Below are 22,052 nucleotides of genomic sequence, written 5' to 3' on the forward strand. Positions count from 1 at the left end.
AATATTGTTTTGTGATTTTTTTGAAAATATTTTCTGGGTTTGAATTGTTATACTTCTCCTTCCTCTATAACCATTTATTATTATTATTATTATTATTATTATTATTATTATTATTATTATAAATTAAGAACCTGTTGGCCAGTGATGATGGCTTCTGATTGGCTAGCTCTGTCTTAATTATTAACTCATTTCAATCAATGCATGCAATGCCTTGAGTCTGTGGCTTAAGTGATAATGCCCTGGTATATTGTTATACCTTCGGCAGCATTCAGATTCTGTTGGGCGAGCTCACATTGTCCACCTTTCCCAGAATTCTGGTCTCTCAGCCTGTCCCTTTCCTGCCTGGCCAATCACTGTTTTATTCATCAACCAATAAGAGAAACATATACACAGAAGGACAACCCCCATCAGCAACTGATGAAAGTGAGAGTGCTTTTAACAACTCCTAGTTCTGTTTTTTTTTCTTACCTGGTAATTGTATCCAAGGGGTTTCAGTGTAAAATGTGTTTCTGGGTATTGTGAGCTGACATTTAGGAATGGGAATAGGCTAGGGACCTGAGAGGTTCACAGGAGTGAGAAGAACAGAGTGTTCAACCAAGATCTGCTAATTTTGTTTCCTTTTGGTTATTATTATTATTATGCTTATTTCTATATCCTTGGAAAGGGTATGGGTAGACAATGAAGAGAGGTCACCCCAGAGGGTCTGCTATAGCACTGGATTAGAGGAACCTAAAGAGAAAGAAAAACTACAGACAGCCTATCTGCTTCCATGTCAGGAGTGACCTGTGGATTGACAGGGTTTCCCTGCTACTGGTGGAGGCTGGGATGAAGCAACTGGTGCAGGGAATGGACACAGGAGGAAAGATCGGTTGGAAGCACAGTAGATGCAGGAAGACTATATGGAAAACTGTGGCAGTTATTCTTTAACAGGGCTGGAGTGACACTGACACATTGGGTCACAGGGTGATATGAAGATTGATAGTTTGCCTACCTGATTCCCTGTCAGTAGTCCATTTTACAGAAGGTTTTAGAGTCTATTTCGTGGATAAGGTAGAGCCTTATAAGCTATTGATATGGATTATTTTCAAATGAAATTTAGTGAATATTCTTGGGGTTTGATCTGTCTCTGTTTGGTAGGTTGGCAGTAGTCTTTGGTTTCTGATGTACTGATGTCTGTTCCATCTGTTCTTCATCCTCCTCACTATTGAAGAACACATTGAGGTCTGCTGTCTAGAATGCAGCCTTGCATGTTAGAGGCTTCCATCTATAGATGTGGGTCTTATTACAGCTTATTACAGATGTTGGGAATGGAGCCAGGCATGCTGGTCCCTGAATTAATCACTTGAGAGGCAGAGGGCAGAGACAAAGGAGTGATGTTAGTTCAAGGCCAGGATAGCTTCCCTAGGAAATCCTGATCTCAAGAACCAAACCAGGTATTAAAAGGACAAAATAGAGATTGAACAGTCAAAAATGTAGAATATTGAAAATAAAATGTTAAGAAGTCTGTTATAATTTGAGCACTCAAAACTGCTAGTTGGTCCATAATATGCAATAATATTGGCATTCTTGGTTCTACCCAGAGTGTCTCATTTCATTATTTTCCTACAGAGGATTACACACATCTCAAAAGGTTTTCCTCTGACATAGACCAATATCCACAATTTTTGCATAAAAAGTGAAAAATGGTTTAATATGTGTATAGTTAATACAAAAGAATTTATGTCCACTTGAATAGTAAGAAAATAGTTGGGTGTCAAATCTAAAATTATTTTTACATACCCCTTTTATTTTATTATTCTATTTTCTTTTATTTTACTCACCAATCCCAGTTCTCTTTCCCTCCCAACCTCCCATTCTGGCCACCAACGCCCCCCTATCTCCCTCCATCTACTCCTCCTTTAGGTAAGGCCTTCCATGGGGAATCATCAATGTCTGTCACATCATTTGGGGCAGGAACTAGGCCATCCCCCATGTATCTAGACTGTGAGAGTATCTCTCCGTAGGGAAAGGGCTCCCAAAGCCCATTCATGAACTAGGGATAAATACTGGTTCCTTTGCCTCATTGACTACCCAAGCCCCAAACTGACACCCACATTCAGGGGGCCCAGTTCTGTCTTATGCAGGTTCCCCAGCTGTCAGTCTGAAGTCTGTGAGCTCCTACTTGCTCAGGTCATCTGTTGCTGGGGTTTCCCAAGCATGGTCTTGACCCTTTTTCTCATTACTCCTTCAACTAGGTTTCAGGAGTTCAGCTCCATGCTTAGCTGTGAATCTCTGTTTCTACATCCATGAGCTTCTGGGTGAATGCTATGATGCCATTTACATTAATCATCAATCTTCTTGCAGGGGAAGGGCATTTAAGGTTACCTCTCCACTATTGCTTAAACTCTTATTTGGTGTGAATGTAAATCTAAATAGGACATTTTATATATCATATTAGATAATTCTACACTGTCTGGAGACTCTGTCTCTCTCTCTCTCTCCTCTCTCTCTGTCTCTCTGTCTCTCTGTCTCTGTCTCTGTCTCTCTCTCTCTCTCTCTCTCTCTCTCTCTCTCTCTCTCTCTCTCTCTCACACACACACACACACACACACACACACACACACACAAACACAGGTACTGTATGAAACTGAAACAAAGGCTGACAAATGTTCTTCTATCCAGTAAGAAGCTGATCAAGTCTGGAATCTCCTGTGGTGCTGTCGTTCCAGCTGCAGGCATCTTAGTAGGGATGGATTGAACATGAGAGATGGGGCTTGGAGACATGTGTGTGTGTGGAATGGGAGTTGTAGGAGAGGATTCAGCATTATACACTGGGATGTCAGCAGATCTCAAGTCTCAAGGTATTGCTCCATGTCACCATGGAGGCTACATGTCCAACATGAAGTTGTACTGTTTGTGGTTGTGACTCTTTCTGAGAATAGAGATCTTCAGTTCAGGAAGAAGAGCAAAACGAAATAGGCATGTATGTAATGTGTGTCATTGCACAAATATTATAATATTGCACATCAACCCAGGCTAGACCTCCATTTAATAATACTCAAAATTTTAAAATTAAAAACATACCATTCTCACTCACTCCTTTTCTCAATCTTAGCATTTTCATTCTTCTACATCTCTCAAATATCTTGTCTCTTTTAAATTATAATTGATACCTGTTCAAAATGCATAAATTTGTGCTGTGAATGTACTGAGTCTTCTCAGTGATGTATGCACGTGTGTGCTCTCAGTGCTGACACCTAGCTATTAGATATAACTAGTAAAGACCAATTCTCCATCTCTCAGCAGGGCTTAGTGGTCTGTGGTTCTTTGTCTAGGTGAATTCCCATTAGTTTTCCCCATCTGCAGTAGAGTGTCATACGGAATTGTCCTTGTTTATATCCCATTTAGGCAGCCATATTAGTGTGGATTCTTGGGTGCATCTTCCACACAATTTCTTGGAGACACCCATCCTATGACAATTGAGATTAATATGGAAGAGAGAGTCAGGAATTACAATGGCTTAATAAATGGTCAGTGATATGTTCTGCTATGAGATAATGACTGCAGTTGCCATGGGTAATTGACTAGCATTCCTGTAACAGGCAGTATTTCCATCCTGTTGAACAAGTCTCCGTTTAAGCCCTATCATATAGACCTACATTTACCATGTGTGAGCTCCAGTGTTGTACCCTTTCAGATGCTGTACTATGTTTGTCATTTTGTATTTTATAGGCATCGCTATTGAATGCTTCTCTCTCTTGACAGCTTCTATAGTATATGCTAGGACTATGAAGCTAGTTCTCATGGAAGAAGTTTTAGTGTCACATCTAGCCCTAAATCTTACAAGTTCCATGTCCCCTTTCATTGGCAGTTTCATAAAGAGGTCCTTGCATTAAATATCTGGGTAGTGTCCAGGGGAAACGACATTTCCTTACACTGTTTTTTGAGTCCCTTGGACTCTCATGACCAGCAATCCAAGAGTGTTTCTCATGACAGGATTTTGTGTTTGAGGATTTCGTTGGGGCTCCTTGGATTCATGATACATTTTTACCACCTCTGGGACTTGGTTTGTTCTAAGATTATACACACAGCATTTGATCCCTTACTCCTGCAATTTAGAGTGTGCCCTTTGCTACTACAGGTTTATGATTTGACTGGGCTACTCCCATATCACACTTTGCCCTGGGGTTCTCTCTCTTCTCATTTTGGTTTCATGGAGGCTCTTTGATTACAGAGTTTAGCAAGGAATACATTTGTTTGCTGTGAGCCCATGATTACAATACACATATTTACTGTTAGGACTTACATGTGCACTCACCAATGATCACTGATGGTGTTTATCACCATTTCTGTATTCCCTAATTGAACCATCAATGGTGAATGAACACCAAACGTGATGAAATCTTGAAGATGACCCAATCATCCTTAGGAAAGGACATGATTTCCCTAGAAAGTCAGATGTGTTTCTAACTCAATTGTGTTTAATCACTCTTCCCTCTCATGCTGACAATGTGCATTGTATTCAGTGTCTGCTAGTTTCTTACAGGACAGGAAGCAGTTGGCACAGACCTCCTTAAAATGTCACTTGAAAGTTAATGTGAGGAACAGCTACATATAATACCCATGTCTTTTCATAGTGTCAGATAGACCCCATTTCTCAGAAGGGCAATGACTGTGCATGGAGAAAATGTTGAATCAGACCTGGAGGGGAGGGAAGAGTCCTGGACCATGGATGTCCAACTATAAGGAAGAGACATTGATTGACAAGACCATGAAAGTCACAGGATGTTTTCTACATGCATCTGAAAACTCCAAGTGTCAATGGGGACTCAGAAGTTTATTTACATAGATATTGAACAAGACAACAAATCTGCCACCTAAACTTCCCATGATCATTATTAAGTCTATAGATGCAACTTATCAGGTCTACTTCCTCTGACTGAATGAGCACAGCATATTTGAATGTTCTTATAACATGAACCTGCAATGACTGTGTGTAGGCTCCTTGCATGGGATAACACTGGGTGTGCATTCATACTCCTGTGGAGTCTCACAGGAAAACACTCTCCAGAAATCTGGTGCCCTGTGACACACAGCACCTTTGTTCCTTCTGTGTCATACAGCTGATCATTTTTACTCTCTAGAAATTTCTGCCAAAAGAATTGGGTAGCAGCCCCTCTTATTTAGAAATTTTATCACATTAATATCAGGACTAGGATTGCTCCTGTCTCCTGGGACATTTATTAAGTTTTCCATGGGAGACTCCAGCTTAAAACAAAATAATAAAACATGGACTGCGGTGTAATGATCTTCAGGATGAGGTCTGAGATTGCAGTGTCATACATGTGGAGGGAGCAGGTGAGAAAGAGATGAGCTAACTACATACACTTGATGTTTGTGGGTAACCATCACAGCCTGTCCTTTAAATCTCCAATCTAAAGAGTGCAGATCTTTGTTAGAAAATAGGGAAAGGGCTAAAAAAAGCATTTCAGGGTAAACCATCGTTGCAGTTGAACATCAAATTTATTGAAAACTATATACAAAGTGCTAGATCTTGAAATGCACAAGGAAGAAAATTGTAAGCCTACACGGCTTCAGAATGCAGAGATTTATAGAAATCATGGTATAATTGCAGCTCCTTTTAGTTCAGCTCAGATGAGGTGTTAAGTCTCAGAAACTATGTCTAGACAGTCAGCATACCAATAAAAATGCCTCCAACATTACACATTAGCTTTAAAATTGTGTCTGTACTGTAGGTCATCACATTCTTAATTTATTTGGTTACTTGGTGTTTCTAATCAGGTCAGGTTGAGGATGAAAATCAACAGGGAGTAGGAAGGGAACCTGGGATTTCAGGCTAAGAGGATTTGGACAGCGTTCTTGGTGTTTGATATGCTTATGTCACCTATTAGACCTCTAACATAGGACTTAGTGGTTGTTCCATGTCCTGTGGATTCTTAGTGTTATCTAAGTCACACATGAGATCATCTTGTCCTGGATCTCTTGTAGACAAGATGACAGTTGGACTATAATGGTTCTAGGATGCGGCCCACACACCCCTCATGGCAATGTCTGCCATGATTGCTTTATTGGTGTGACCCAGACATCATGAATGCTATCCTCTGTAGTCTTTTGTCCTCCCATTTGAGCTTGCATCCTTGGTTTGATTAAGAGAGGGTTATTGCTAATAACTCTGTAAGAAAAGTTTGGCCCAGGTTTCTTGGTGGTAAATTATCCTCCAGATCACAATGATAACAATTGCCTGGCAGGATCCCATTATGTCACTATTGTATCATTTTCCAGAATATCACTCCATGGTATTAAAATTCAGTCCAGGTCACACTTGAGATTACAGTGCAGTCCTTCATCTGTTGTAGTCTTGAAGGAAATTGGACACCGGGGATAACTGGATGCGGCCCACACACCCTCTATCCCAAAGTGTGCCTATGTTATCTAATATCCCAGTGTGACCCAGATTTAATGAAGGCTGTGAGGTAATCTTGACTCCCTGGTTTGATCATGTTGCCTGAGTTTGGATTGGAAGTTGTGCTAGTCTATAAATCTTGTGAGTAGCATGTGGAAAATCAATGATTAAACTGTCAATGTTTTTGTTAGTCCAGTGAGTCCATTCCTGTTAGAAGGTTACCTGTGGGCTAGCTCAAGCATCACATCAACTTTTCCTGCATTTCTTGAAGTTCTAATAGCATGTGGTAAGACATAAAATTAGGTTGTGTTCCACACATCCCTAAGTACAATGTCTGTCCATGTTGGTTGATGATCATTTGTGGTTCAGGTAACTTCAATGATGTGGTTTGGTCCAAGATCCCCTGCATTGTTAAAGGAGTCTGGGTTGGAAGAATAGAGGGTGTGGCCCAAACACACTTGAAATTTGACTTCATGTTTTTGATGGTCAAGCATGCTCTATCATACATTGATATCCTACAAAGTAAACTTACATGAAGGTAATGTCTGTTGTAAGAATAGTTCAGGGATATTAGGTATGACCATTTCCTCTGGTCATTAAGGTTTAATGTAGTTCCATGAATGCCCAGCTCCTTTGTGTTGTCATTTTATCCTGGGTTGAATAGAGAGAGGGTGCGGCCCACACACCCTTGACGATGAAAAAGGTCCCAGGCTACTTGGGGTTCAAGAAGCTGATGGGTTTACTTTTTTGTCTGTTAATGTCCTTGCACCTGGTGTAATATTCACGTTCATTATTAAGATCTGAATCTTGGAAGATACAATGTCCATGTGTCAGTTACTCAGAGAGAGACACCCTATGGTTCAGGCTTAAAAGGCTGTGGCCTGAGGTACTTTCAAGAAATACAGATTCTAAAAGAATCAATCTAAGTCAAGATTAAGTTATATGTCAGACAGCTACAGGGTGCAGCATAACACCCTTTTTTTGTTTTGCATGTCCACACTGATAAGTCATTTTGGTGAATCCTTGTCATAGTATGGTGAGGGAAACATCCTTGCTCATGTGTTGTGCATGTTGACTGAATTGCATGTCATGGTGTGTGAGCATCACTTACAAGATGACCAGGTGGTCCATTTGTATCACTCATCAGTCCAGGAAGTGATGCGGATGAATTCAAGGTTATTGATGTTGAATCTCACATTTGTCCACACATGCTGGATTGGTGATATTATATCAACTGAAAATTAGCCATTGGAACAGAGAACCTAATAGTATATACTATTAGTATTGTTCACTTCAGATTTGGTTGGGCACAGTGCCCTATGTTTGAGCCCAGTTCTCTTGGGTAATGGATTAATCCAGAACGATTTCTGTTTAGTAATTATTCAAGGAATCAGGGGTTGAATTTTGTTGGGCACACTCCTATTCTACTTGACCTAAGCCTCTGTCATTTCAGGTGTTGCCTGACGTCCACATATATTGCTTTGTGTCCATACTTCTTTGGGGTTATATATTAGCCCAGGCCTTCACTTCTAGTTGCTTTGTTCTCAGGCCTCTCAAGGGAGAGAGTTTGGTCCAAACAAAGTCCTCTTTGTTTCAACTGGTCCTCTCTCATTTGTGGGATTGTCCCAGGCCCATATGTCAAGTCTTTTTGGGCCTAGGCATCTTTAAGTTCAGAAACTGGCCCCGGGCCTCATCTCTTATTACTCTGGGCCTGGTCTTCTTTGGGTTAAGGGATTAGCCCAGGCCCACATGACTTCTTGCTTTGGGCCCAGGCATCTCAAGGGAGAGGGTTTAGTCCAGGCATATTCCCTTTTTGGTTTTACCTGGGCCACTGTCATTTGTGGCATTGTCCCAGGCCCATATATCACCTCTTTTGGGGCCCAGGCATCATTAGGTTCAGGGTCTGGCCCAGGCCCACATGTCCTATTACTTTGGGCTTGGGCTTTTTAGGATAAGGGATTAGCCCAGGCCCACATGTCTTCTTGCTTTGGTCCTGGGCATCTCAAGGGAGAGGGTTTGGTCCTGGTATATTCCTTTTGTGCTTTTACTTGGACCATTTATTTTTGGGGGTTGTCCCAGGCCCATCTGTCACCTCTTTTGGGGCCCAGGCATCTTTAGTTTCAGGGTCTTGCCCAGGCCCCCATCTCTTATTACTTTGGGCCTGGGCTTATTCAGGGTAAGGGATTAGCCCAGGCCCACATGTCTTCTTGGTTTGGGCCTGGGCATCTCAGGGGAGAGGGTTTGGTCCAGGTATATTCCTTTTGTGGTTTTACCTGGACCATTTTTTGGGGGGTTGTCCCAGGCCCATCTGTCACCTCTTTTGGGGCCCAGGCATCTTTAGTTTCAGGGTCTTGCCCAGGCCCCCATCTCTTATTACTTTGGGCCTGGGCTTATTCAGGGTAAGGGATTAGCCCAGGCCCACATGTCTTCTTGGTTTGGGCCTGGGCATCTCAGGGGAGAGGGTTTGGTCCAGGTATATTCCTTTTGTGGTTTTACCTGGACAATTTCTTTTGTAGGGTTGTCCCAGGCATATCTATCACCTCTTTGGGGGCCCAGGCATCTTTAGTTTCAGGGACTGGCCCAGGCCCCCATCTCTTATTACTTTGGGCCTGGGCTTATTCAGGGTAAGGGATTAGCCTAGGCCCACATGTCTTCTTGGTTTGGGCCTGGGAATCTCAAGGAAGAGGGTTTGGTCCAGGTATATTCCTTTTGTGGTTTTACCTGGACCATTTCTTTTGTGGGGTTGTCCCAGGCCCATCTGTCACCTCTTTTTGGGCCCAGGCATGTTTAAGTTGAGAAACTGCCCAGGCCCACATCTCCTATTTCTTTGGGCCTGGGCTTCTTAGATTAAGGGTTCAGCCCAGGCCCAAATATCTTCTGGCTTTGGGCTGGGGCATCTCATGGGAGAGGGTTTGTTCCAGGCATATTCTTTTGTGGTTTTATATGGGTTTCTTCATTTGTGAAATTGCCCCAGGCCCATATATCACCTCCTTTGGGGCCCAGGCTTATTTAGTTTCAGGGACTGGCCCAGGCCCTCATTGCTATTACTTTGGGCCTGGGATTCTTCTGGTTAAGGTGTGAGCCCAGGCCCACATGTCTTCTTGCTTTGGGCCCGGGCATCTCAAGGGAGAGGGTTTGTTCCAGGCATATTTTTTGTGGTTTTACAAGGGCCTCTTCATTTGTGAAATTGTCCCAGGCCCGTATATCAAATCTTTTTGGTTCTAGATATTTTCAAGTTCAGGGATTGACCCAGGCCCACCTTTTTTCTTGCTTTGGGCCTGGGCTTCTTCTGGGATGTATGTCAGGCCAGGCCTTTACTATTATTCATTTTGGCCTAGGCTCCCTCAGAGTTAGGGAATGGCCCAATCATAATACTCTTGTAGATTGACCTGGGCCTCTTTCATTTGTAGCATATTCCTGGGGACATATACCATCTTTTTGTGCCCAGGCATTGTAATGCTCTGAGATTGGCTCAGGTCCAAATTTCATCTTGATTCAGCCCTGGGCTTCTTCATGGTCTGGATTTTGTCCAGGTACACAACACTTCTTATGTTGATCTGGATCTCTTTCATATCAGGAATTTTCCCAAACCCAAACAACTCCAGTGTTAGGGCCCAGGCTACTTAATGGTCATGGTTTGATCACTCTTTTTGCATTGTCCTCCGCCTTTGAGACATTTGTCCATGTCAATACGTAACCTCTCGTTAGGCCTGGTATTATTCAGGGTCATGGATTTGTCCAGACCCCATCTAATCTTCATTTGGTCCTGGGCTTCTTAGGGTTAACTATTGCCATGCCCACTTTTTTTTTTTTTTTTTTTTGGTGCAGGGCTCTTTCACTTCAGATTTGTTCTTGGCACACTTCCCTTGTCCATTGAGGTTTGGCAGTACAATGGTCAGTTGTCTGCCATGGTTCACTTAGTTTTTTAGGTTTATGCATCTTTACCTTTGTGCTTAATGCTCAGATACTTCCAGCTAAACTTTTAGCTCAGGCTTCTTCAGGGCCCCTGCTTGGCCTTGGCCTCTCTAACTAGTCTCTTTAGTGTTCAGTCTTCAGACTGAGTATATTGGCTATGGTTGATCCTGTACCTGTTTTTCTTCAGAAGCCAGGCAATGCAGTCATCATGTGTCCAATGCTGCATTGTCATTAGACTTTGTCTGTAAATAAAAATAGACAGGTTTATATGACACAGGACAAATACTGGGAGTTGTTCTTTGTCAAGTCAAATGTAGTCAGAACACCATTGACCTCCCCCTTAGGACACAGACACACATAACCCACAGTTCAGATGAAATAAACTAAACATTACACAAATAGATGAAATATGGAGGAGTGAATGGATTTGGGAAAGTATCCTATCGCATATCTGACTGTGTCTTTGGTGGGAAGCTAGATGTACACCTGTGGGTAGAATGTTGTTTCTAAACATAGAGAGTTAAGAGAATCCCATTGAGGGCCATGGAGGATTCTGCCTGGTTTGTGGTCAGATCCCATGACAAAATATTACAAAAATTTAAAGCAACAGCTCATGTGTCTAGAGCATTGATTCTCAACCGGTGGGTTCCAATCCTTTCTGCAAATGTGTGTCTCCCAGAATTTTACTTGACAATCCATAAAACTAGCAAAATTACAGTTATGTCAAACCAATGGAAATAATTTTCTGGTTGTGCCTCACCAGAACACGATGAATTGTATTAGAGAGTCACATCACTGGGAAGGTTGAGGACCATGGTTTAGAAGATGCCTTGTAAAGACTTTGGAGGCTGTGCAGATGTTCAAAGCCTCTTTCTCTGTTGTGGAGGTGGTGTCTTCTCCCTGGATGTCATTCAAGACAGAGTGTCCCTCCCTTCCTTTCTAATGCAACTCTTCTCAAAATCATACGTGTCTCGTGCGCTAAAAACCTGTGACACTGAATTGTGCCTTAGTCTCACTTTTTCTCTAATGCCCCCTTCCAATAAATAAACTGGTGTGAGGTCACTTTGTGGTTAGATCCTGGTCCAATACAATGTGCTCTGCTTCTCTCAGAACTAGGTCACACAGATAACCATGACAGTGACCCTCCTGTGAGGTCACAGAGGACAGGCCTTCCTCTGTTCAGGTATGCTGAAAGTTTACACAGCACATGGGTAAATTTTGGACTGGTACTTAGGGGAAGCACCTGAAGGATTCCCTGAAAAATATTTTCTTTATCAAACTTACACCTCGTCTTCCTACATTAGCAGGGAACACCATCTCTGTATAGAACAAGGCCAGTTTGAATGGTTTGAATGGGTCATGCTCATCCCCAGTGTGAAAAGCTCAAATCTCGTCCTATCATTTCTCCTGTTATTTTTATCAGCAAGTTTTTCTCATCATGAAACTTGCAGTGTCCCATCAATAGGACCTTGAGAACCAAGATGGTTGATATATTTGTCCTCTAACCTGTCCCTCAACCACCATTAATCAGCTTGAAATGAGGGTTGCCCAGAAAGCAGAATGTCATGAAATTCCCCTACCTGGCTCTGCCATGATCGTCAGAAGTCAGTTCCTGGAGACCAGCATAACAGCAGAGTTCCATCCTGTCACAGTTGGGAACTGGAGTGCCGAGGCAGGTGTTGGCTCTTCCTCAGCTTTGGTCACCTTTTCTGACAAACACAGGTGGAGGTTAGTAAAAGAAAAGAACTGACATGTCTGGACACTGTGGGCTGTCGTAGAGGACAGTTGTCCCTGGCCTGTGTCTCAACAACAGAGCTTTATCCTGTGAGAGTATGTAGCTTGAAGTCTCTTCACATGGTACAATCTGGGGTTGTCCTCTGATAGCATCATCTGGTGACTAGCGGCTCTAACATCCTTATGTCCTCTTTTGACTAGAACCTTGGACACTTGTGCTGATAGTCTTCATCTTTTTCTGCTGCTACAGCAAGGTCCTCATAAAGATCACTCCAAAATGATCCAGACCCTATTAATGTGGATGTCAGTGAAGGGACCTCGGAAATCTATCAGGCCTCTTTGAGTAGATCACTAGATAACCCTAGCATAGGAATGGACTTTGGGAGCCCATTACACATAGAGGGATACTTCCTGATCCAAGACACACAGTGGAGAGCCTATACCCTCTCCCAAAGGATATGACAACAGTGAAGAGCCCCCATGTTTGATCTAACTCTTCCTGGGGAGCAGAAATAGTATGGGATAGTTGGGAGTGTTATTCGGGTGCAGAGGAGAGGGGAGAGGGAACAGGGTATGACATGTAAGATAATCTTTGTCTAATTTAAATTAAAAAATGGAGAAAGAAATGATCACTCCAAGACCACGTTATGCTTCATACCCATATCCTGCTCACCTCACAGAAGAGAACATGGAGTTTAAATTAGGCCTTCATCCCACGAATCCTGTTAGTGTTTCTCCAACCACTTAGTCCAAACTTCCTTCCACTCTGCAGTTCCATCTGAATCCCAGCCAACCCCAGTAGACACTGTGTTCCCTCTATAGTCCGTAGCCTTTACCATGGCAATGAGCTATTATGAGGTCACAGAGGCCTGAGGACACCTCTGTCCAACTTCTCCCTAGGTGCCTGAGTATGACATGAGGAACCACCATGGATCCCCATCTTGTGCTGAGGGCACTGTCCCAGCAAAGTGGGGTGTTGTACAGGTCGTAATGTCATCATATTAACAGAGCCAGAGCATTAATTCACCCTGCCTTTTGTAAGTTGTTATTGGAAGATTGTGACATTATTCAGTATCATCTACATGAACTTTCCCACATGGATGTGAACCCGGAGACAGGAGCATAGACGTCAGTAACACACATCCAGGTGAAAATATGTACATAAGTACAGAATTAGAGGGGAGAGTGCTGCCATGGTGTTTCCTGTGATAGTGACATTAATGTTTGTTCCTACATAATGTCAACTATCTGAGTACAAATAAAAGGACTCTCAATACCATGTAAGCTTATACATCCGTATCTCATAGGGTTTGCTCATCATCCCTGGACAAGCTAGGATGAAGGTCAAACGTGGACATACAAACAAGAACCCTTGATTCTTACCTAGGCTGCTACTGGAGACTTGAGTCTTGTTCCAGATACCTCTGTGTGGCTTCATTCCAGGGCCCCTGTCACTGTTGAGTTTAATTGTTTCTTTCCCTGTGATCTTCAGTTGCCAGTCCTACTGCTGTGAGACTTCTAACTACTGCAGTTTCTAGTTCTTTGGATGAGGTGTCCTAAGTGAGGGACATTTCAAGCACCTCAGTATGTTTTAATCTCTATATGTAAAGTTCTAGTGAGGAAGTGCCTCACACTGAGGGAGTAACCCATGGGATAACTATCTTGTAGTGTCCATACCAAGTAACAGCCCAAACCTGCTGAGACTCATGCTCTTGCTTTGACTCTCAGTCCTCCTTGGTGGGGTCTGAGTTGTCCTCAGGTAACACCACTGATGTTACTAGGGCAGGGTTCTATCCTGTGAGGTCACATAGGTCTCACCTCACCTCATTCTGAGAATCCCAAAGGACATCCAGGCCTCAGTTCTCTCCTAGCCTGGCCCATCCTTGTTCTCTGCTGTGCAAGCATCCTCAGAATCTCTTAGCTTTGTGGAAGTCTGTAGAAGCATTTCCCATAGATTTTCCCTGGGGATCATCTCCATGTTTTTCCTGTCAGCCCTTCATTTTCCCATAGGTTCCATCAGCCCTGAGACAAGGAAAACAACTGATACAAAAGCAGCATCCTCAGCACCTGTTTCTGAACCTCACCCTCCGCCTCATTTTCTCAGATTCTCTGCAGCCCTCATGGTTCATTGCTGTCACTCAGGCTGCATTGAGCTCGCCAGTACACCATGTATCTGGCTCCAAATGTAACCATAGAGGCCTTGTTGTCTAACCTGACCCATGGACACCATGTGTCTCTTGGCTTACTAGTGTTGTAGCCTATTAGGGAAACCCAGGAATGCCTGTGGTCCTGGGTTTTAGAATGTAAAGTACAAAAGTGCCCGGATGAGTAATGAACTCTTACACACTGTGTGCATGAATCTCCACAGACATAGATGCAGGCAGAGCCCTGCTTGTGAGGTGCAGAATCACTGGGAGCCCCTGCTTTTACTTGTGCCACCTCAGCCAACCTTCCACCCTAACAGCTGTGTGAGTAGATCATCATGCTGTCCAGAATCTTGTCAACCCTCTGTCCCCATGTGCTGGAAGGTTATGTAGTAGTGGGCTGATTTTGTACACCTTACTCTGACATGGAACTCTGTCAATCCATGCTTCCCCACAGCTGGAAGTGCAGTGTCTCAGTCACTAGGTTTTCAGTGTTTCTCATGAAGGAATGGTTGTTGTAAAATACGAGCAACACCATATACTGGGAATTGCTGAGCACTCCTGGTCATGGAACACCATGATTCCTCACAATGTAGCCCGATTCCACAATTAATTATGAAAAGCTTTAAACCTTTGGCTTAATTATCTTGTCTCTGATCTTGGAGGTAAAATTGCTTACATGAGGTTGTCTAAGGGAGTCTCACTGTGTTTGTTTGCATTCAGATAGCCTTCCCTGTAGTATGGCACATGAGCATGAGGATGGTGTATGTGTATTTGGTGATTGTAGGAAGTCAGCATGCAGGGTGGAAGAACAGGCTTTTTCAGAAAATGAAGGGGCTGCCACAGTTATGTCCTGGGCCTGGCCTTTTTTGTTGTCCCCTTGGGACCAGTAGGTTGTTGCTGACTGACCACTATTGAACACAGGTTCTGTGTGGCAATATTTGTGCACAGACAGACTTGTTTGTTAATTACTCTGAATGGTATTCCTCTCTACACAAAGCATGTTCCTCAATAGTGGCTGAAAGGACAAAGTCTGTCCAATCCTGATTAAAACCTTAGATTTAGAATTTTAAGAGGGGTCACCTTTAAAGTCATCTGCACTGCCATCCAATGTTACACTGGCACGTTAATTCTATGTTGAAACTCACAGTTGCCTGGGGTTCAAATTAAATCCCCCATGAATTAGCTTCTCTGTGACCTAAACATTTGTACTGCTTTTCAGCCAACATAGTCACTCACAGGATTTGTAGCGTCAAGCCTCTACAATGGGAAGTGTGTCATCCTACCTTCCCACTGGATCCTTATGGGGATTCATATGTCCTACCACCATTCCAATGTCATAAAGAACCCCAATTAGGATTTTAGAAAGTTCATTTTATGTAAAATCCTTGTTCCACTCATACCTACAATAAGGCTGACACAGAATCAACATGATCCTCAGAACAGTGAAATAGGGCTATCTCTAGGCAGTGCAATCAACCACAGGTTACTGCTATTAATATATAGACCATGTTGAGTAGTTGCATAAAGCCGTTACTGTTTCTAGTTTTGTAAATGAAGGTTGTGATGGCTGAGCTGTTTCCCACTGTGTGGCATTTCCATGTCTTTACTCCTTCAAAGGTACATGGACACTTGGTGATTCCCATGTTGCTATTTGGAATGTCCCTGCCATGAGTATGTGAGCCAGCCTCTGGCATGCTGGCTGTTTCCTTTAGACCATTATCCGGTAGTGTGATTTCTAGATCTCCTGGAAACTGTCTTTGTCTCATTAAAAACATTCATGTTGCTTTCCATAATAACAAGGTATTAATTTGTAAAGTTTTTGTTATTATTTTTTAGTGACTGTTAATTAAAAACAAACAGGTATTAACCTGCTTTCCTAGGCTCTACATCCTAGGCCACAACTGGTGCACAATACTATTGCACTACCTGAGAACTCACTGGTACTAGAACTTGAGGCAAGACACTGCCAGCTAACCATCATTAAAGCCTGTTTAGTTCTCCCCAACTCCCTCCCCAAAACCACACCTCTAGCAGATATTTGCTGTTTTACTAGAAGTCACATCAATACCAAGAAGCCCGCAGATCAAGGCAGTACCTGGAACCCCACATAACACACAGGCTGTCAGAACCACAGAGGGGACACTCTAATGGTTCTAAAGTCTTCCTGGTCACCACAGCCCTAGGTCATTTAGGACAGAAAATTAGAGAGGAAACAACCCCCCGAAATAACCAAAAAATTAAAAAATCTAGCCAACAAAGATAAACTCAGAAACAGATATCTAAACCTATAGTAATTCAAATGCAGACCCTAGAAGCCAGGTTGAGCACACAGGTAATGGTAGTCAAGAGGATATTACACCACTAGAAACCAACTTTGCTTCTAGAGCAAGCCTTAGATATTCCAACACAGTAGAAACACAAGAAAATGACCTTATATCCAATCTCATGAAGGTGACAGAGGCCCTAGAGGATAAATTCCTTAATGAAATCCAGGAAAATCCAAGAAACAAGTGAGGGAATGAATAAAACAGTTCAAGACCTGAATCTGGAAATAGAAGCAATAAAGAAAATTCAAACAGAGGGAATCCTGGAGATGGAAAAATCTAGGTAAGCACACTGCAGCTATAGATGCAGGTATCACCAAAGGAATAAAAGAGATGGAAGACAGAGATCTCATCATAGACTATATGATAGAAGAAATTGATCTATCAGTCAATGAAAATGTTAAATCTAATAAGTTCTTGACTGAGGAACTATGGGACACTATGAAAAGACAAAACCTAAGAATAATAGGATTAGAAAGAGGAGAGAATCTCAGTTCATGGCCCAGAGAATATTTTCAATAAAATCACAGAAAACAATTTTCCTTGCCTAAACAAGGAAAGTTCTATAACCTACAAAGGAATACAGAACACCAAATAAATTGGAGCAGAAAAGAAAGCCTCCCACACAACATGATAATCAAAACAATTAAGGTGCAAATAAAAGAAAGAGTATTAAAAGTTACAGGGGAAAAGGACCAAATAACAAAAAGGCAGACTTATTAGAATTAGAGACTCTAAAGGCCAGAAGGTCCTAGACAGATATCTTGTAGACTACAAGTGACCACAGATGCTAGCCCAGACTATTATACACAGCCAAATATTCAATCACCCTAGATGGAGAAAATAAGATACATCATGACAAAGTCACATTTAAACAATATCCATCTACAAATACAGCACCACAGAAGGTAGTAAAAAGAAAATTCCAACCCAATGGGGTTAAATACACCCAAGAAAATAAAGGAAATTAATAATTTTGCACTAGGAAAACCAAAAGAAGTGAAGGATGCTAATGTCTGTGCATATGCATGCAGGGGTGTGTGTGTGTGTGTGTGTGTGTGTGTGTGTGTGTGTGTGTGTGTGTGTGTGTGTGTTCTAAACTTTTCAGGTGTTCTGTCAATTCTCTAGTGTGACTATTCTCTGTTTCTTCATGTGGGCACTTAGTGCTATGAACTTTCCTCTTAACACTGCTTTCAGACCGTCCTTAAGTTTGGGTATGTTGTGTCTATATTCTCATTAATTTCTGGAACTCTTTCATTCCTTTTTTTTTTAATTTCTTCCTCCACCGAGGAATGGTGCAATTGGGTGTTATTCAATTTCCATGACTTTGTTGGTTTTCTGTAATTTGTGTTGCTGTTGAATTCTAACTTTAAAGCATGGTGATCTGATAAGATACAGGGTTTATTTCATTTTTTTATCCATTTGCTGCAAAATTTCAAGATTCCATTGTTGTTTTTTTCCCCGGCTGAGTAGTACTCCATTGTATAAATGTACCACATTTTCTCTATCCATTCTTCAGTTGAGGGGCATCTAGGATGCTTCCGTGTTCTGGCTATTACACATAGTTCTGCTATGAACTTAGCTGAATGGATGTCCTTGTTGTATGAATGTGCTTCTTTGGGGTATATGCCTACAAGTGGAATTGCTGAACCTTGTGGTAGACTGATTCTCATTGTCATGAGAAATCGCCATACAAATATCCAAAGTAGTTGTAGGAGTTGGCACTCCCACCAGCAATGGAGGAGTGTTCCCCTATCTACACATCATCTCCAGCATAAACTGTCATTGGTGTTTTTGATTTTGGCCATTCTGATAGGAGTAAGATGATATCTCAGAGTTGTTTTGATTTGCATTTCCCTGATGGCTAATGATGTTGAACACTTTCTTATGTGTCTTTCAGCCATTTTAGATTCCTCTATTGAGAATTGTCTATTTAGTGCTGTACCCCACTTTTTAATTGGGTTGTTTGGTGTTTGGGGGACTAGCTTCTTGAGTTCTTTGTATATATTGGAGATCGACCCTCTGTCAGATGTGGTGTTGGTGAATATCTTTTCCCAGTCTGTGGGCTGCTGTTTTGTCTTGCTGACTGTCTCCTTTGCTTTTCAGAAGCTTCTCAGTTTCAAGAGGTCCCATTTATCAATTTTTGACCTCAGTGTCTGTGCTACTGGTGTAATGTTCAGGAAGCAGTCTCCTGTACCAATTAATTCAAGGGTATTTCCCACTTTGTCTTCTAATAGGTTCAGTGTAGCTGGATTTATGTTGAGGTCTTTGATCCATTTTGACTTAAGTTTTGTGCAAGGCGATAGGCTTGGGTCTAACTGCAGTCTTCTACATGTATGCAACCAGGTATGCCAGCACCATTTGTTGAAGATGTTCTCTTTGTTCCCGCATATAAAATTGGATTGTTTCTCAAAAATCAGGTGTTCGTAGGTATGTGGGTTGGTATCAGGGATTTCAACTCTATTCCATTGGTCTACCTGTATATTTTTGTTCCAATACCAAGATGTTTTCAGGACTATAGCTCTGTAATAGAGCTTGAAGTCAGGGATGGTGATGCCTCCAGAAGTTCCTTTATTGTATTGGGTTGTTTTGATATCCTGGGTCTTTTGTTTCTCCATATAAAGTTGAGAATTATTCTTTCAAGGTCTGTGAGGAATTGTGTTGGGATTTTGATGGGGATTGCATTGAATCTGTAGATTGCTTTTGGCAAGATTGCTATTTTTACTATATTGATCCTACCTATCCAAGAGCATGGGAAATCTTTCCATTTTCTGGTATTTTCTTTAATTTCTTTCTTTAGAGACTCAAAATTCTTATGGTACAGATCTTTCACATTTTTGCTTAGTGTTACCCCAAGGTATTTTATGTTGTTTGTGGCAATTGTAAAGGGTGATGTTTCTCTGATTTCTTTCTCCACCAATGTGTCATCAGTATATAGTATGGCTATGGATTTTTTTGAGGTAATCCTGTATGCTGCCAATTTGCTGAAGGTGTGTACCAGCTGAAGGAGTTCGCTGGTTGAGTTTTTCTGGTCACTAATGTAGACTATCATATTGTCTGCCAATAGTGAGAATTTGACTTCTTCCTTTCCAATTTGTATTCCCTTGATCTCCTTTTGTTGTCTTATAGCTCTAGCTAGGACTTCAAGGACAGTATTGAAGAGGTATGGAGAGAGTGGACAGCCTAGTCTTGTCCCCGATATTAGAGGAATTGGATAGAGTTTCTCTCCATTTAATTTGATGTTGGCTTGCTGCATATTGCTTTTATTATGTTGAGGAATGTTCCTGTTATCCCTGATTTCTCCAAGACCTTTATCATGAATGGGTGTTGGATTTTGTCACAGGCTTTTTCGGTATCTAGTAAGATGATCATGTTTTTTTTTTCCCTCAGTCTATTTATATGGTGGATTACATTGATGGATTTTCATATGTTGAACCATTCTTGCATCCCTGGGGTGAAGCCTACTTGATCATGGTGGATGATTTCTCTGATAGGATCTTGTATTCGATTTGCCAAGATTTTATTGAGAATTTTTGTGATCAATGTTCATGAGGGATATTGGTCTGTAGTTCTCTTTTTTAGTTGTGTCTTTGTGTGGCTTGGGTATCAAGATTATTTTAGCCTAGTAAAAAGAGTTTGTCAATGTCCCTTCTGCTTCTATTTTGTGGAACAATTTGAGGAGTATTGGTATTAGCACTTCTTTGAATTTCTGGTAGAATTCTGCAGTGAATCCATCTGGCCCCGGGCTTTTTTTGGTAAGGAGACTTTTGATGAGTGCTTCTATTTCCTTAGAGTTTATAGGTCTGTATAAGTTGCTTATCTGTTCTTGATTCAATTTTGGTAAGTGATAACTGTCAAGAAAATTGTCCATATCCTTTAAATTTTCAAATTTTGTGGAGTACAGGTTTTCAAAGTATGACCTGAAGATTCTCTGGATTTTCTCAGTGTCCGTTGTTATGCCCCCCTTTTCATTTCTGATTTTGTTAATTTGCATGATCTCTCTCTGCCTTTTTGTTAGTTTGGATAACAGTTTGTCTATCTTGTTGATTTTCTTAAAGAACCAACTCTTTGTTATATTGATTCTTTGAATTGTTTTCTATGTTTCGACTTTATTGATTTCTGCTCTCAGTTTGATTATTTCCTGGCATCTTCTCCTCCAGGGTGAATTTGCTTCCATTTTTCCTAGAGGTTTCATCTGTGATCTCAATTCCCTGGTGTGGCTATTCTCTAGTTTCTTCATGTGAGCACTTAGAGCTATGAACTTTCCTCTTAGCACTGCTTTCAAAGTGTCCCATAAGTTTGGTTATGTTGTGTCTACATTTTCATTGAATTCTAGGAAGTTTTTAATTTCTTTCTTTATTTCTTCCTTGATCCAGGAATGTTGCAATTGTGTATTGTTCAATTTCCATGAGTTGGTAGGTTTTTGCACTTTGATTTGTTTTTATTTCTAACTTTAAAGCATGGTGGTCTGATAAGACACAGGGGATTCTTCCAATTTTTTTGTACTTGTTGAGGTTTGCTATGTTGCTAAGAAGGTGGTCGATTTTTGATAGGGTTCCATATGATGATGAACAGAAGATATATTCTTTTGTGTTTGGATAGAAAGTTCTATAAATGTCTGTTAATCCCAATTGTGTCATAACTTCTGTTAGTTCCTTTGTCTCTTTGTTAAGTTTCTGTCTGGTGGTCCTGTCTAGTGGTGAGAAGTCTCCCACTATAACTGTGTGAGGTCTTATTTGTTATTTGAGTTTTAATAATATTTCTTTTATGAATGTTGTTGCCTTTGTATTTGGGGCATAGATGTTTAGAACTGAGACTTCTTCCTGATGGATTTTTCCTGTGATGAATATGAAATGACCTTCTTCATCTCTTTTGATTGACTTTAGTTTGAAGTCTAACTTGTTAGATACTAGGATAGCTACCTCATTTCTTGGGTCCATTTGATTGGAATAGCTTATCCCAACCCTTTACTCTAAAGTAATGACTGTCTTTGAATTCCAGATGTGTTTCTTGTATGCAGTAGAAGAATGAATTCTGTCTTCATATCGAATCTGTTAGCCTGTGTCTTTTTATAGGCAAGTTAAGATATTTGATATTGAAGGAAATTAAGGTCCATTGAGTGTTTATTCTTGTTTGTTTTTGATTTGTTGTTGGCAGTGGTATTGTATGTGGATTTACCCTGCTTTTTCTTTTGGGTTTTTGTAAAGTGGGATTGTTGCCTATCTTTTTGTGAGTGTAGTTAATTTCCTTAGTTTGGAGTTTTCCTTCCAGTACTTTCTATGGGGCTGGATTAGTGGTTACATATTGTTTAAATCTGGTTTTGTCATGGAATATCTTTTCTCCATTTATGGTGATTGAAAGCTTTGCTGGGTATAGTAGTCTGGGCTGGCATCCATGTTCTCTCTAAGTTGGTAGAAAATATATCCAGATCTTTCTGGCTTTCAGAGTTTCCATGGAGAAATCCATTGTAACTCTGATAGGTTTGCCTTTATATGTTACTTGGCTTTTTTCCTTTGCTGCTCTTAATAT

General features: G+C 41.3%; 1 protein-coding gene across 5 annotated transcripts in view; it reads right to left on the reverse strand.

The window, feature by feature from the left end:
• Window positions 1–5,483: 5,483 nt before the first annotated feature.
• LOC100751845 (SUMO-conjugating enzyme UBC9-B) overlaps window positions 5,484–22,052 on the reverse strand; it is a 213,836-nt gene continuing 197,267 nt past the window's right edge. For 3 of the 5 annotated variants that reach the window (XR_004770304.1, XR_003485983.2, XR_003485993.2), the window contains 2 exons: window positions 11,899–12,027; window positions 5,484–10,560 (listed from right to left, as the gene is read on the reverse strand). The gene's annotated coding sequence lies outside the window, so the exon portion shown is untranslated. Of the gene's footprint in view, window positions 10,561–11,898; window positions 12,028–13,435; window positions 13,609–13,875; window positions 13,895–22,052 lie in introns of those variants that run through there. The other 2 variants (XR_004770305.1, XR_003485998.1) reach the window with 2 other exon arrangements.

The sequence above is a fragment of the Cricetulus griseus genome, chromosome 5, assembly GCF_003668045.3.
Source record: "Cricetulus griseus strain 17A/GY chromosome 5, alternate assembly CriGri-PICRH-1.0, whole genome shotgun sequence".
In the NCBI taxonomy this organism is placed as follows: domain Eukaryota; kingdom Metazoa; phylum Chordata; class Mammalia; order Rodentia; family Cricetidae; genus Cricetulus; species Cricetulus griseus.